Below are 12,430 nucleotides of genomic sequence, written 5' to 3'. Positions count from 1 at the left end.
CCCAGTAAGAAGAGCTACATTTATAGTTTTAGTTAGCGATTACTGAATTATTGGTCGGTTTGGTGCCTTGGACATGACCGAGGACCTTAAGATTTTGCATGAACCGAGGACTGGCAGCCACGTAACTCGAGAAAATGTGAAAAGTGTTAATATGTAGTAAAAACCTTAGAAAATCTCCGTGTTTCGTCATTCACCATCGAATCGATATAACGCGAGATCGTCACATTGGTCGCATTTCTCTCTGAAACGGTTACATTTATGGTCTGCCAGCCCTTGTCGCGTGCTGCGGTATGTGGGGACAATACAAGCAGCACAGTAGAACACAGGAGAAGCATCTAAGTTGATGCAATCGCCCAGTAAGAAGAGCTACATTTATAGTTTTAGTTATCGATTATTGAATTATTGGTCGGTTTGGTGCCTTGGACATGACCGAGGACCTTAAGATTTTGCATGAACCGAGGACTGGCAGCCACGTAACACGAGAAAATGTGAAAAGTGTTAATATGTAGTAAAAACCTTAGAAAATCTCCGTGTTTCGTCATTCACCATCGAATCGATATAACGCGAGATCGTCACATTGGTCGCATTTCTCTCTGAAACGGTTACATTTATGGTCTGCCAGCCCTTGTCGCGTGCTGCGGTATGTGGGGACAATACAAGCAGCACAGTAGAACACAGGAGAAGCATCTAAGTTGATGCAATCGCCCAGTAAGAAGAGCTACATTTATAGGTTTAGTTATCGATTATTGAATTATTGGTCGGTTTGGTGCCTTGGACATGACCGAGGACCTTAAGATTTTGCATGAACCGAGGACTGGCAGCCACGTAACACGAGAAAATGTGAAAAGTGTTAATATGTAGTAAAAACCTTAGAAAATCTCCGTGTTTCGTCATTCACCATCGAATCGATATAACGAGAGATCGTCACATTGGTCGCATTTCTCTCTGAAACGGTTACATTTATGGTCTGCCAGCCCTTGTCGCGTGCTGCGGTATGTGGGGACAATACAAGCAGCACAGTAGAACACAGGAGAAGCATCTAAGTTGATGCAATCGCCCAGTAAGAAGAGCTACATTTATAGTTTCAGTTATCGATTATTGAATTATTGGTCGGTTTGGTGCCTTGGACATGACCGAGGACCTTAAGATTTTGCATGAACCGAGGACTGGCAGCCACGTAACACGAGAAAATGTGAAAAGTGTTAATATGTAGTAAAAACCTTAGAAAATCTCCGTGTTTCGTCATTCACCATCGAATCGATATAACGCGAGATCGTCACATTGGTCGCATTTCTCTCTGAAACGGTTACATTTATGGTCTGCCAGCCCTTGTTGCGTGCTGGGTTATGTGGGGACAATACAAGCAGCACAGTAGAACACAGGAGAAGCATCTAAGTTGATGCAATCGCCCATTAAGAAAAGCTACATTTATAGTTTTAGTTATCGATTATTGAATTATTGGTCTGTTTGGTGCCTTGGACATGACCGAGGACCTTAAGATTTTGCATGAACCGAGGACTGGCAGCCACGTAACACGAGAAAATGTGAAAAGTGTTAATATGTAGTAAAAACCTTAGAAAATCTCCGTGTTTCGTCATTCACCATCGAATCGATATAACGCGAGATCGTCACATTGGTCGCATTTCTCTCTGAAACGGTTACATTTATGGTCTGCCAGCCCTTGTCGCGTGCTGCGGTATGTGGGGACAATACAAGCAGCACAGTAGAACACAGGAGAAGCATCTAAGTTGATGCAATCGCCCAGTAAGAAGAGCTACATTTATAGTTTTAGTTATCGATTATTGAATTATTGGTCGGTTTGGTGCCTTGGACATGACCGAGGACCTTAAGATTTTGCATGAACCAAGGACTGGCAGCCACGTAACACGAGAAAGTGTGAAAAGTGTTAATATGTAGTAAAAACCTTAGAAAATCTCCGTGTTTCGTCATTCACCATCGAATCGATATAACGCGAGATCGTCACATTGGTCGCATTTCTCTCTGAAACGGTTACATTTATGGTCTGCCAGCCCTTGTCGCGTGCTGCGGTATGTGGGGACAATACAAGCAGCACAGTAGAACACAGGAGAAGCATCTTAGTTGATGCAATCGCCCAGTAAGAAGAGCTACATTTATAGTTTCAGTTATCGATTATTGAATTATTGGTCGGTTTGGTGCCTTGGACATGACCGAGGACCTTAAGATTTTGCATGAACCGAGGACTGGCAGCCACGTAACACGAGAAAATGTGAAAAGTGTTAATATGTAGTAAAAACCTTAGAAAATCTCCGTGTTTCGTCATTCACCATCGAATCGATATAACGCGAGATCGTCACAATGGTCGCATTTCTCTCTGAAACGGCTACATTTATGGTCTGCCAGCCCTTGTCGCGTGCTGGGTTATGTGGGGACAATACAAGCAGCACAGTAGAACACAGGAGAAGCATCTAAGTTGATGCAATCGCCCAGTAAGAAGAGCTACATTTATAGTTTTAGTTATCGATTATTGAATTATTGGTCGGTTTGGTGCCTTGGACATGACCGAGGATCTTAAGATTTTGCATGAACCGAGGACTGGCAGCCACGTAACACGAGAAAATGTGAAAAGTGTTAATATGTAGTAAAAACCTTAGAAAATCTCCGTGTTTCGTCATTCACCATCGAATCGATATAACGCGAGATCGTCACATTGGTCGCATTTCTCTCTGAAACGGTTACATTTATGGTCTGCCAGCCCTTGTCGCGTGCTGCGGTATGTGGGGACAATACAAGCAGCACAGTAGAACACAGGAGAAGCATCTAAGTTGATGCAATCGCCCAGTAAGAAGAGCTACATTTATAGTTTTAGTTATCGATTATTGAATTATTGGTCGGTTTGGTGCCTTGGACATGACCGAGGACCTTAAGATTTTGCATGAACCCAGGACTGGCAGCCACGTAACACGAGAAAATGTGAAAAGTGTTAATATGTAGTAAAAACCTTAGAAAATCTCCGTGTTTCGTCATTCACCATCGAATCGATATAACGCGAGATCGTCACATTGGTCGCATTTCTCTCTGAAACGGTTACATTTATGGTCTGCCAGCCCTTGTCGCGTGCTGCGGTATGTGGGGACAATACAGGCTCACAGTAGAACACAGGAGAAGCATCTAAGTTGATGCAATCGCCCAGTAAGAAGAGCTACATTTATAGTTTTAGTTATCGATTATTGAATTATTGGTCGGTTTGGTGCCTTGGACATGACCGAGGACCTTAAGATTTTGCATGAACCGAGGACTGGCAGCCACGTAACACGAGAAAATGTGAAAAGTGTTAATATGTAGTAAAAACCTTAGAAAATCTCCGTGTTTCGTCATTCACCATCGAATCGATATAACGCGAGATCGTCACATTGGTCGCATTTCTCTCTGAAACGGTTACATTTATGGTCTGCCAGCCCTTGTCGCGTGCTGCGGTATGTGGGGACAATACAAGCAGCACAGTAGAACACAGGAGAAGCATCTAAGTTGATGCAATCGCCCAGTAAGAAGAGCAACATTTATAGTTTTAGTTATCGATTATTGAATTATTGGTCGGTTTGGTGCCTTGGACATGACCGAGGACCTTAAGATTTTGCATGAACCGAGGACTGGCAGCCACGTAACACGAGAAAATGTGAAAAGTGTTAATATGTAGTAAAAACCTTAGAAAATCTCCGTGTTTCGTCATTCACCATCGAATCGATATAACGCGAGATCGTCACATTGGTCGCATTTCTCTCTGAAACGGTTACATTTATGGTCTGCCAGCCCTTGTCGCGTGCTGCGGTATGTGGGGCAATACAAGCTCACAGTACAACACAGGAGAAGCATCTAAGTTGATGCAATCGCCCAGTAAGAAGAGCTACATTTATAGTTTTAGTTATCGATTATTGAATTATTGGTCGGTTTGGTGCCTTGGACATGACCGAGGACCGTAAGATTTTGCATGAACCGAGGACTGGCAGCCACGTAACACGAGAAAATGTGAAAAGTGTTAATATGTAGTAAAAACCTTAGAAAATCTCCGTGTTTCGTCATTCACCATCGAATCGATATAACGCGAGATCGTCACATTGGTCGCATTTCTCTCTGAAACGGTTACATTTATGGTCTGCCAGCCCTTGTCGCGTGCTGCGGTATGTGGGGACAATACAAGCAGCACAGTAGAACACAGGAGAAGCATCTAAGTTGATGCAATCGCCCAGTGAGAAGAGCTACATTTATAGTTTGAGCTATCGATTATTGAATTATTGGTCGGTTTGGTGCCTTGGACATGACCGAGGACCTTAAGATTTTGCATGAACCGAGGACTGGCAGCCACGTAACACGAGAAAATGTGAAAAGTGTTAATATGTAGTAAAAACCTTAGAAAATCTCCGTGTTTCGTCATTCACCATCGAATCGATATAACGCGAGATCGTCACATTGGTCGCATTTCTCTCTGAAACGGTTACATTTATGGTCTGCCAGCCCTTGTCGCGTGCTGCGGTATGTGGGGACAATACAAGCAGCACAGTAGAACACAGGAGAAGCATCTAAGTTGATGCAATCGCCCAGTAAGAAGAGCTACATTTATAGTTTTAGTTATCGATTATTGAATTATTGGTCGGTTTGGTGCCTTGGACATGACCGAGGACCTTAAGATTTTGCATGAACCGAGGACTGGCAGCCACGTAACACGAGAAAATGTGAAAAGTGTTAATATGTAGTAAAAACCTTAGAAAATCTCCGTGTTTCGTCATTCACCATCGAATCGATATAACGCGAGATCGTCACATTGGTCGCATTTCTCTCTGAAACGGTTACATTTATGGTCTGCCAGCCCTTGTCGCGTGCCGCGGTACGTGGGGACAATACAAGCAGCACAGTAGAACACAGGAGAAGCATCTAAGTTAATGCAATCGCCCAGTAAGAAGAGCTACACTTACAGTTTTAGTTATCGATTATTGAATTATTGGTCGGTTTGGTGCCTTGGACATGACCGAGGACCTTAAGATTTTGCATGAACCGAGGACTGGCAGCCACGTAACACGAGAAAATGTGAAAAGTGTTAATATGTAGTAAAAACCTTAGAAAATCTCCGTGTTTCGTCATTCACCATCGAATCGATATAACGCGAGATCGTCACATTGGTCGCATTTCTCTCTGAAACGGTTACATTTATGGTCTGCCAGCCCTTGTCGCGTGCTGCGGTATGTGGGGACAATACAAGCAGCACAGTAGAACACAGGAGAAGCATCTAAGTTGATGCAATCGCCCAGTAAGAAGATTTACATTTATAGTTTTTGTTATCGATTATTGAATTATTGGTCGGTTTGGTGCCTTGGACATGACCGAGGACCTTAAGATTTTGCATGAACCGAGGACTGGCAGCCACGTAACACGAGAAAATGTGAAAAGTGTTAATATGTAGTAAAAACCTTAGAAAATCTTCGTGTTTCGCCATTCACCATCGAATCGATATAACGCGAGATCGTCACATTGGTCGCATTTCTCTCTGAAACGGTTACATTTATGGTCTGCCAGCCCTTGTTGCGTGCTGCGGTATGTGGGGACAATACAAGCAGCACAGTAGAACACAGGAGAAGCATCTAAGTTGATGCAATCGCCCAGTAAGAAGAGCTACATTTATAGTTTTAGTTATCGATTATTGAATTATTGGTCGGTTTGGTGCCTTGGACATGACCGAGGACCTTAAGATTTTGCATGAACCGAGGACTGGCAGCCACGTAACACGAGAAAATGTGAAAAGTGTTAATATGTAGTAAAAACCTTAGAAAATCTCCGTGTTTCGTCATTCACCATCGAATCGATATAACGCGAGATCGTCACATTGGTCGCATTTCTCTCTGAAACGGTTACATTTATGGTCTGCCAGCCCTTGTCGCGTGCTGCGGTATGTGGGGACAATACAAGCAGCACAGTAGAACACAGGAGAAGCATCTAAGTTGATGCAATCGCCCAGTAAGAAGAGCTACATTTATAGTTTTAGTTATCGATTATTGAATTATTGGTCGGTTTGGTGCCTTGGACATGACCGAGGACCTTAAGATTTTGCATGAACCAAGGACTGGCAGCCACGTAACACGAGAAAATGTGAAAAGTGTTAATATGTAGTAAAAACCTTAGAAAATCTCCGTGTTTCGTCATTCACCATCGAATCGATATAACGCGAGATCGTCACATTGGTCGCATTTCTCTCTGAAACGGTTACATTTATGGTCTGCCAGCCCTTGTCGCGTGCTGCGGTATGTGGGGACAATACAAGCAGCACAGTAGAACACAGGAGAAGCATCTTAGTTGATGCAATCGCCCAGTAAGAAGAGCTACATTTATAGTTTCAGTTATCGATTATTGAATTATTGGTCTGTTTGGTGCCTTGGACATGACCGAGGACCTTAAGATTTTGCATGAACCGAGGACTGGCAGCCACGTAACACGAGAAAATGTGAAAAGTGTTAATATGTAGTAAAAACCTTAGAAAATCTCCGTGTTTCGTCATTCACCATCGAATCGATATAACGCGAGATCGTCACAATGGTCGCATTACTCTCTGAAACGGCTACATTTATGGTCTGCCAGCCCTTGTCGCGTGCTGGGTTATGTGGGGACAATACAAGCAGCACAGTAGAACACAGGAGAAGCATCTAAGTTGATGCAATCGCCCAGTAAGAAGAGCTACATTTATAGTTTTAGTTATCGATTATTGAATTATTGGTCGGTTTGGTGCCTTGGACATGACCGAGGATCTTAAGATTTTGCATGAACCGAGGACTGGCAGCCACGTAACACGAGAAAATGTGAAAAGTGTTAATATGTAGTAAAAACCTTAGAAAATCTCCGTGTTTCGTCATTCACCATCGAATCGATATAACGCGAGATCGTCACATTGGTCGCATTTCTCTCTGAAACGGTTACATTTATGGTCTGCCAGCCCTTGTCGCGTGCTGCGGTATGTGGGGACAATACAAGCAGCACAGTAGAACACAGGAGAAGCATCTAAGTTGATGCAATCGCCCAGTAAGAAGAGCTACATTTATAGTTTTAGTTATCGATTATTGAATTATTGGTCGGTTTGGTCCCTTGGACATGACCGAGGACCTTAAGATTTTGCATGAACCGAGGACTGGCAGCCACGTAACACGAGAAAATGTGAAAAGTGTTAATATGTAGTAAAAACCTTAGAAAATCTCCGTGTTTCGTCATTCACCATCGAATCGATATAACGCGAGATCGTCACATTGGTCGCATTTCTCTCTGAAACGGTTACATTTATGGTCTGCCAGCCCTTGTCGCGTGCTGCGGTATGTGGGGACAATACAGGCTCACAGTAGAACACAGGAGAAGCATCTAAGTTGATGCAATCGCCCAGTAAGAAGAGCTACATTTATAGTTTTAGTTATCGATTATTGAATTATTGGTCGGTTTGGTGCCTTGGACATGACCGAGGACCTTAAGATTTTGCATGAACCGAGGACTGGCAGCCACGTAACACGAGAAAATGTGAAAAGTGTTAATATGTAGTAAAAACCTTAGAAAATCTCCGTGTTTCGTCATTCACCATCGAATCGATATAACGCGAGATCGTCACATTGGTCGCATTTCTCTCTGAAACGGTTACATTTATGGTCTGCCAGCCCTTGTCGCGTGCTGCGGTATGTGGGGACAATACAAGCAGCACAGTAGAACACAGGAGAAGCATCTAAGTTGATGCAATCGCCCAGTAAGAAGAGCAACATTTATAGTTTTAGTTATCGATTATTGAATTATTGGTCGGTTTGGTGCCTTGGACATGACCGAGGACCTTAAGATTTTGCATGAACCGAGGACTGGCAGCCACGTAACACGAGAAAATGTGAAAAGTGTTAATATGTAGTAAAAACCTTAGAAAATCTCCGTGTTTCGTCATTCACCATCGAATCGATATAACGCGAGATCGTCACATTGGTCGCATTTCTCTCTGAAACGGTTACATTTATGGTCTGCCAGCCCTTGTCGCGTGCTGCGGTATGTGGGGCAATACAAGCTCACAGTACAACACAGGAGAAGCATCTAAGTTGATGCAATCGCCCAGTAAGAAGAGCTACATTTATAGTTTTAGTTATCGATTATTGAATTATTGGTCGGTTTGGTGCCTTGGACATGACCGAGGACCTTAAGATTTTGCATGAACCGAGGACTGGCAGCCACGTAACACGAGAAAATGTGAAAAGTGTTAATATGTAGTAAAAACCTTAGAAAATCTCCGTGTTTCGTCATTCACCATCGAATCGATATAACGCGAGATCGTCACATTGGTCGCATTTCTCTCTGAAACGGTTACATTTATGGTCTGCCAGCCCTTGTCGCGTGCTGCGGTATGTGGGGACAATACAAGCAGCACAGTAGAACACAGGAGAAGCATCTAAGTTGATGCAATCGCCCAGTAAGAAGAGCTACATTTATAGTTTTAGTTAGCGATTACTGAATTATTGGTCGGTTTGGTGCCTTGGACATGACCGAGGACCTTAAGATTTTGCATGAACCGAGGACTGGCAGCCACGTAACTCGAGAAAATGTGAAAAGTGTTAATATGTAGTAAAAACCTTAGAAAATCTCCGTGTTTCGTCATTCACCATCGAATCGATATAACGCGAGATCGTCACATTGGTCGCATTTCTCTCTGAAACGGTTACATTTATGGTCTGCCAGCCCTTGTCGCGTGCTGCGGTATGTGGGGACAATACAAGCAGCACAGTAGAACACAGGAGAAGCATCTAAGTTGATGCAATCGCCCAGTAAGAAGAGCTACATTTATAGTTTTAGTTATCGATTATTGAATTATTGGTCGGTTTGGTGCCTTGGACATGACCGAGGACCTTAAGATTTTGCATGAACCGAGGACTGGCAGCCACGTAACACGAGAAAATGTGAAAAGTGTTAATATGTAGTAAAAACCTTAGAAAATCTCCGTGTTTCGTCATTCACCATCGAATCGATATAACGCGAGATCGTCACATTGGTCGCATTTCTCTCTGAAACGGTTACATTTATGGTCTGCCAGCCCTTGTCGCGTGCTGCGGTATGTGGGGACAATACAAGCAGCACAGTAGAACACAGGAGAAGCATCTAAGTTGATGCAATCGCCCAGTAAGAAGAGCTACATTTATAGTTTTAGTTATCGATTATTGAATTATTGGTCGGTTTGGTGCCTTGGACATGACCGAGGACCTTAAGATTTTGCATGAACCGAGGACTGGCAGCCACGTAACACGAGAAAATGTGAAAAGTGTTAATATGTAGTAAAAACCTTAGAAAATCTCCGTGTTTCGTCATTCACCATCGAATCGATATAACGAGAGATCGTCACATTGGTCGCATTTCTCTCTGAAACGGTTACATTTATGGTCTGCCAGCCCTTGTCGCGTGCTGCGGTATGTGGGGACAATACAAGCAGCACAGTAGAACACAGGAGAAGCATCTAAGTTGATGCAATCGCCCAGTAAGAAGAGCTACATTTATAGTTTCAGTTATCGATTATTGAATTATTGGTCGGTTTGGTGCCTTGGACATGACCGAGGACCTTAAGATTTTGCATGAACCGAGGACTGGCAGCCACGTAACACGAGAAAATGTGAAAAGTGTTAATATGTAGTAAAAACCTTAGAAAATCTCCGTGTTTCGTCATTCACCATCGAATCGATATAACGCGAGATCGTCACATTGGTCGCATTTCTCTCTGAAACGGTTACATTTATGGTCTGCCAGCCCTTGTCGCGTGCTGGGTTATGTGGGGACAATACAAGCAGCACAGTAGAACACAGGAGAAGCATCTAAGTTGATGCAATCGCCCATTAAGAAAAGCTACATTTATAGTTTTAGTTATCGATTATTGAATTATTGGTCTGTTTGGTGCCTTGGACATGACCGAGGACCTTAAGATTTTGCATGAACCGAGGACTGGCAGCCACGTAACACGAGAAAATGTGAAAAGTGTTAATATGTAGTAAAAACCTTAGAAAATCTCCGTGTTTCGTCATTCACCATCGAATCGATATAACGCGAGATCGTCACATTGGTCGCATTTCTCTCTGAAACGGTTACATTTATGGTCTGCCAGCCCTTGTCGCGTGCTGCGGTATGTGGGGACAATACAAGCAGCACAGTAGAACACAGGAGAAGCATCTAAGTTGATGCAATCGCCCAGTAAGAAGAGCTACATTTATAGTTTTAGTTATCGATTATTGAATTATTGGTCGGTTTGGTGCCTTGGACATGACCGAGGACCTTAAGATTTTGCATGAACCAAGGACTGGCAGCCACGTAACACGAGAAAGTGTGAAAAGTGTTAATATGTAGTAAAAACCTTAGAAAATCTCCGTGTTTCGTCATTCACCATCGAATCGATATAACGCGAGATCGTCACATTGGTCGCATTTCTCTCTGAAACGGTTACATTTATGGTCTGCCAGCCCTTGTCGCGTGCTGCGGTATGTGGGGACAATACAAGCAGCACAGTAGAACACAGGAGAAGCATCTTAGTTGATGCAATCGCCCAGTAAGAAGAGCTACATTTATAGTTTCAGTTATCGATTATTGAATTATTGGTCGGTTTGGTGCCTTGGACATGACCGAGGACCTTAAGATTTTGCATGAACCGAGGACTGGCAGCCACGTAACACGAGAAAATGTGAAAAGTGTTAATATGTAGTAAAAACCTTAGAAAATCTCCGTGTTTCGTCAATCACCATCGAATCGATATAACGCGAGATCGTCACAATGGTCGCATTTCTCTCTGAAACGGCTACATTTATGGTCTGCCAGCCCTTGTCGCGTGCTGGGTTATGTGGGGACAATACAAGCAGCACAGTAGAACACAGGAGAAGCATCTAAGTTGATGCAATCGCCCAGTAAGAAGAGCTACATTTATAGTTTTAGTTATCGATTATTGAATTATTGGTCGGTTTGGTGCCTTGGACATGACCGAGGATCTTAAGATTTTGCATGAACCGAGGACTGGCAGCCACGTAACACGAGAAAATGTGAAAAGTGTTAATATGTAGTAAAAACCTTAGAAAATCTCCGTGTTTCGTCATTCACCATCGAATCGATATAACGCGAGATCGTCACATTGGTCGCATTTCTCTCTGAAACGGTTACATTTATGGTCTGCCAGCCCTTGTCGCGTGCTGCGGTATGTGGGGACAATACAAGCAGCACAGTAGAACACAGGAGAAGCATCTAAGTTGATGCAATCGCCCAGTAAGAAGAGCTACATTTATAGTTTTAGTTATCGATTATTGAATTATTGGTCGGTTTGGTGCCTTGGACATGACCGAGGACCTTAAGATTTTGCATGAACCGAGGACTGGCAGCCACGTAACACGAGAAAATGTGAAAAGTGTTAATATGTAGTAAAAACCTTAGAAAATCTCCGTGTTTCGTCATTCACCATCGAATCGATATAACGCGAGATCGTCACATTGGTCGCATTTCTCTCTGAAACGGTTACATTTATGGTCTGCCAGCCCTTGTCGCGTGCTGCGGTATGTGGGGACAATACAGGCTCACAGTAGAACACAGGAGAAGCATCTAAGTTGATGCAATCGCCCAGTAAGAAGAGCTACATTTATAGTTTTAGTTATCGATTATTGAATTATTGGTCGGTTTGGTGCCTTGGACATGACCGAGGACCTTAAGATTTTGCATGAACCGAGGACTGGCAGCCACGTAACACGAGAAAATGTGAAAAGTGTTAATATGTAGTAAAAACCTTAGAAAATCTCCGTGTTTCGTCATTCACCATCGAATCGATATAACGCGAGATCGTCACATTGGTCGCATTTCTCTCTGAAACGGTTACATTTATGGTCTGCCAGCCCTTGTCGCGTGCTGCGGTATGTGGGGACAATACAAGCAGCACAGTAGAACACAGGAGAAGCATCTAAGTTGATGCAATCGCCCAGTAAGAAGAGCAACATTTATAGTTTTAGTTATCGATTATTGAATTATTGGTCGGTTTGGTGCCTTGGACATGACCGAGGACCTTAAGATTTTGCATGAACCGAGGACTGGCAGCCACGTAACACGAGAAAATGTGAAAAGTGTTAATATGTAGTAAAAACCTTAGAAAATCTCCGTGTTTCGTCATTCACCATCGAATCGATATAACGCGAGATCGTCACATTGGTCGCATTTCTCTCTGAAACGGTTACATTTATGGTCTGCCAGCCCTTGTCGCGTGCTGCGGTATGTGGGGCAATACAAGCTCACAGTACAACACAGGAGAAGCATCTAAGTTGATGCAATCGCCCAGTAAGAAGAGCTACATTTATAGTTTTAGTTATCGATTATTGAATTATTGGTCGGTTTGGTGCCTTGGACATGACCGAGGACCGTAAGATTTTGCATGAACCGAGGACTGGCAGCC

This window comes from Schistocerca nitens, chromosome 12, assembly GCF_023898315.1.
Source record: "Schistocerca nitens isolate TAMUIC-IGC-003100 chromosome 12, iqSchNite1.1, whole genome shotgun sequence".
NCBI lineage: Eukaryota > Metazoa > Arthropoda > Insecta > Orthoptera > Acrididae > Schistocerca > Schistocerca nitens.
This window is presented reverse-complemented; position numbering follows the sequence as displayed.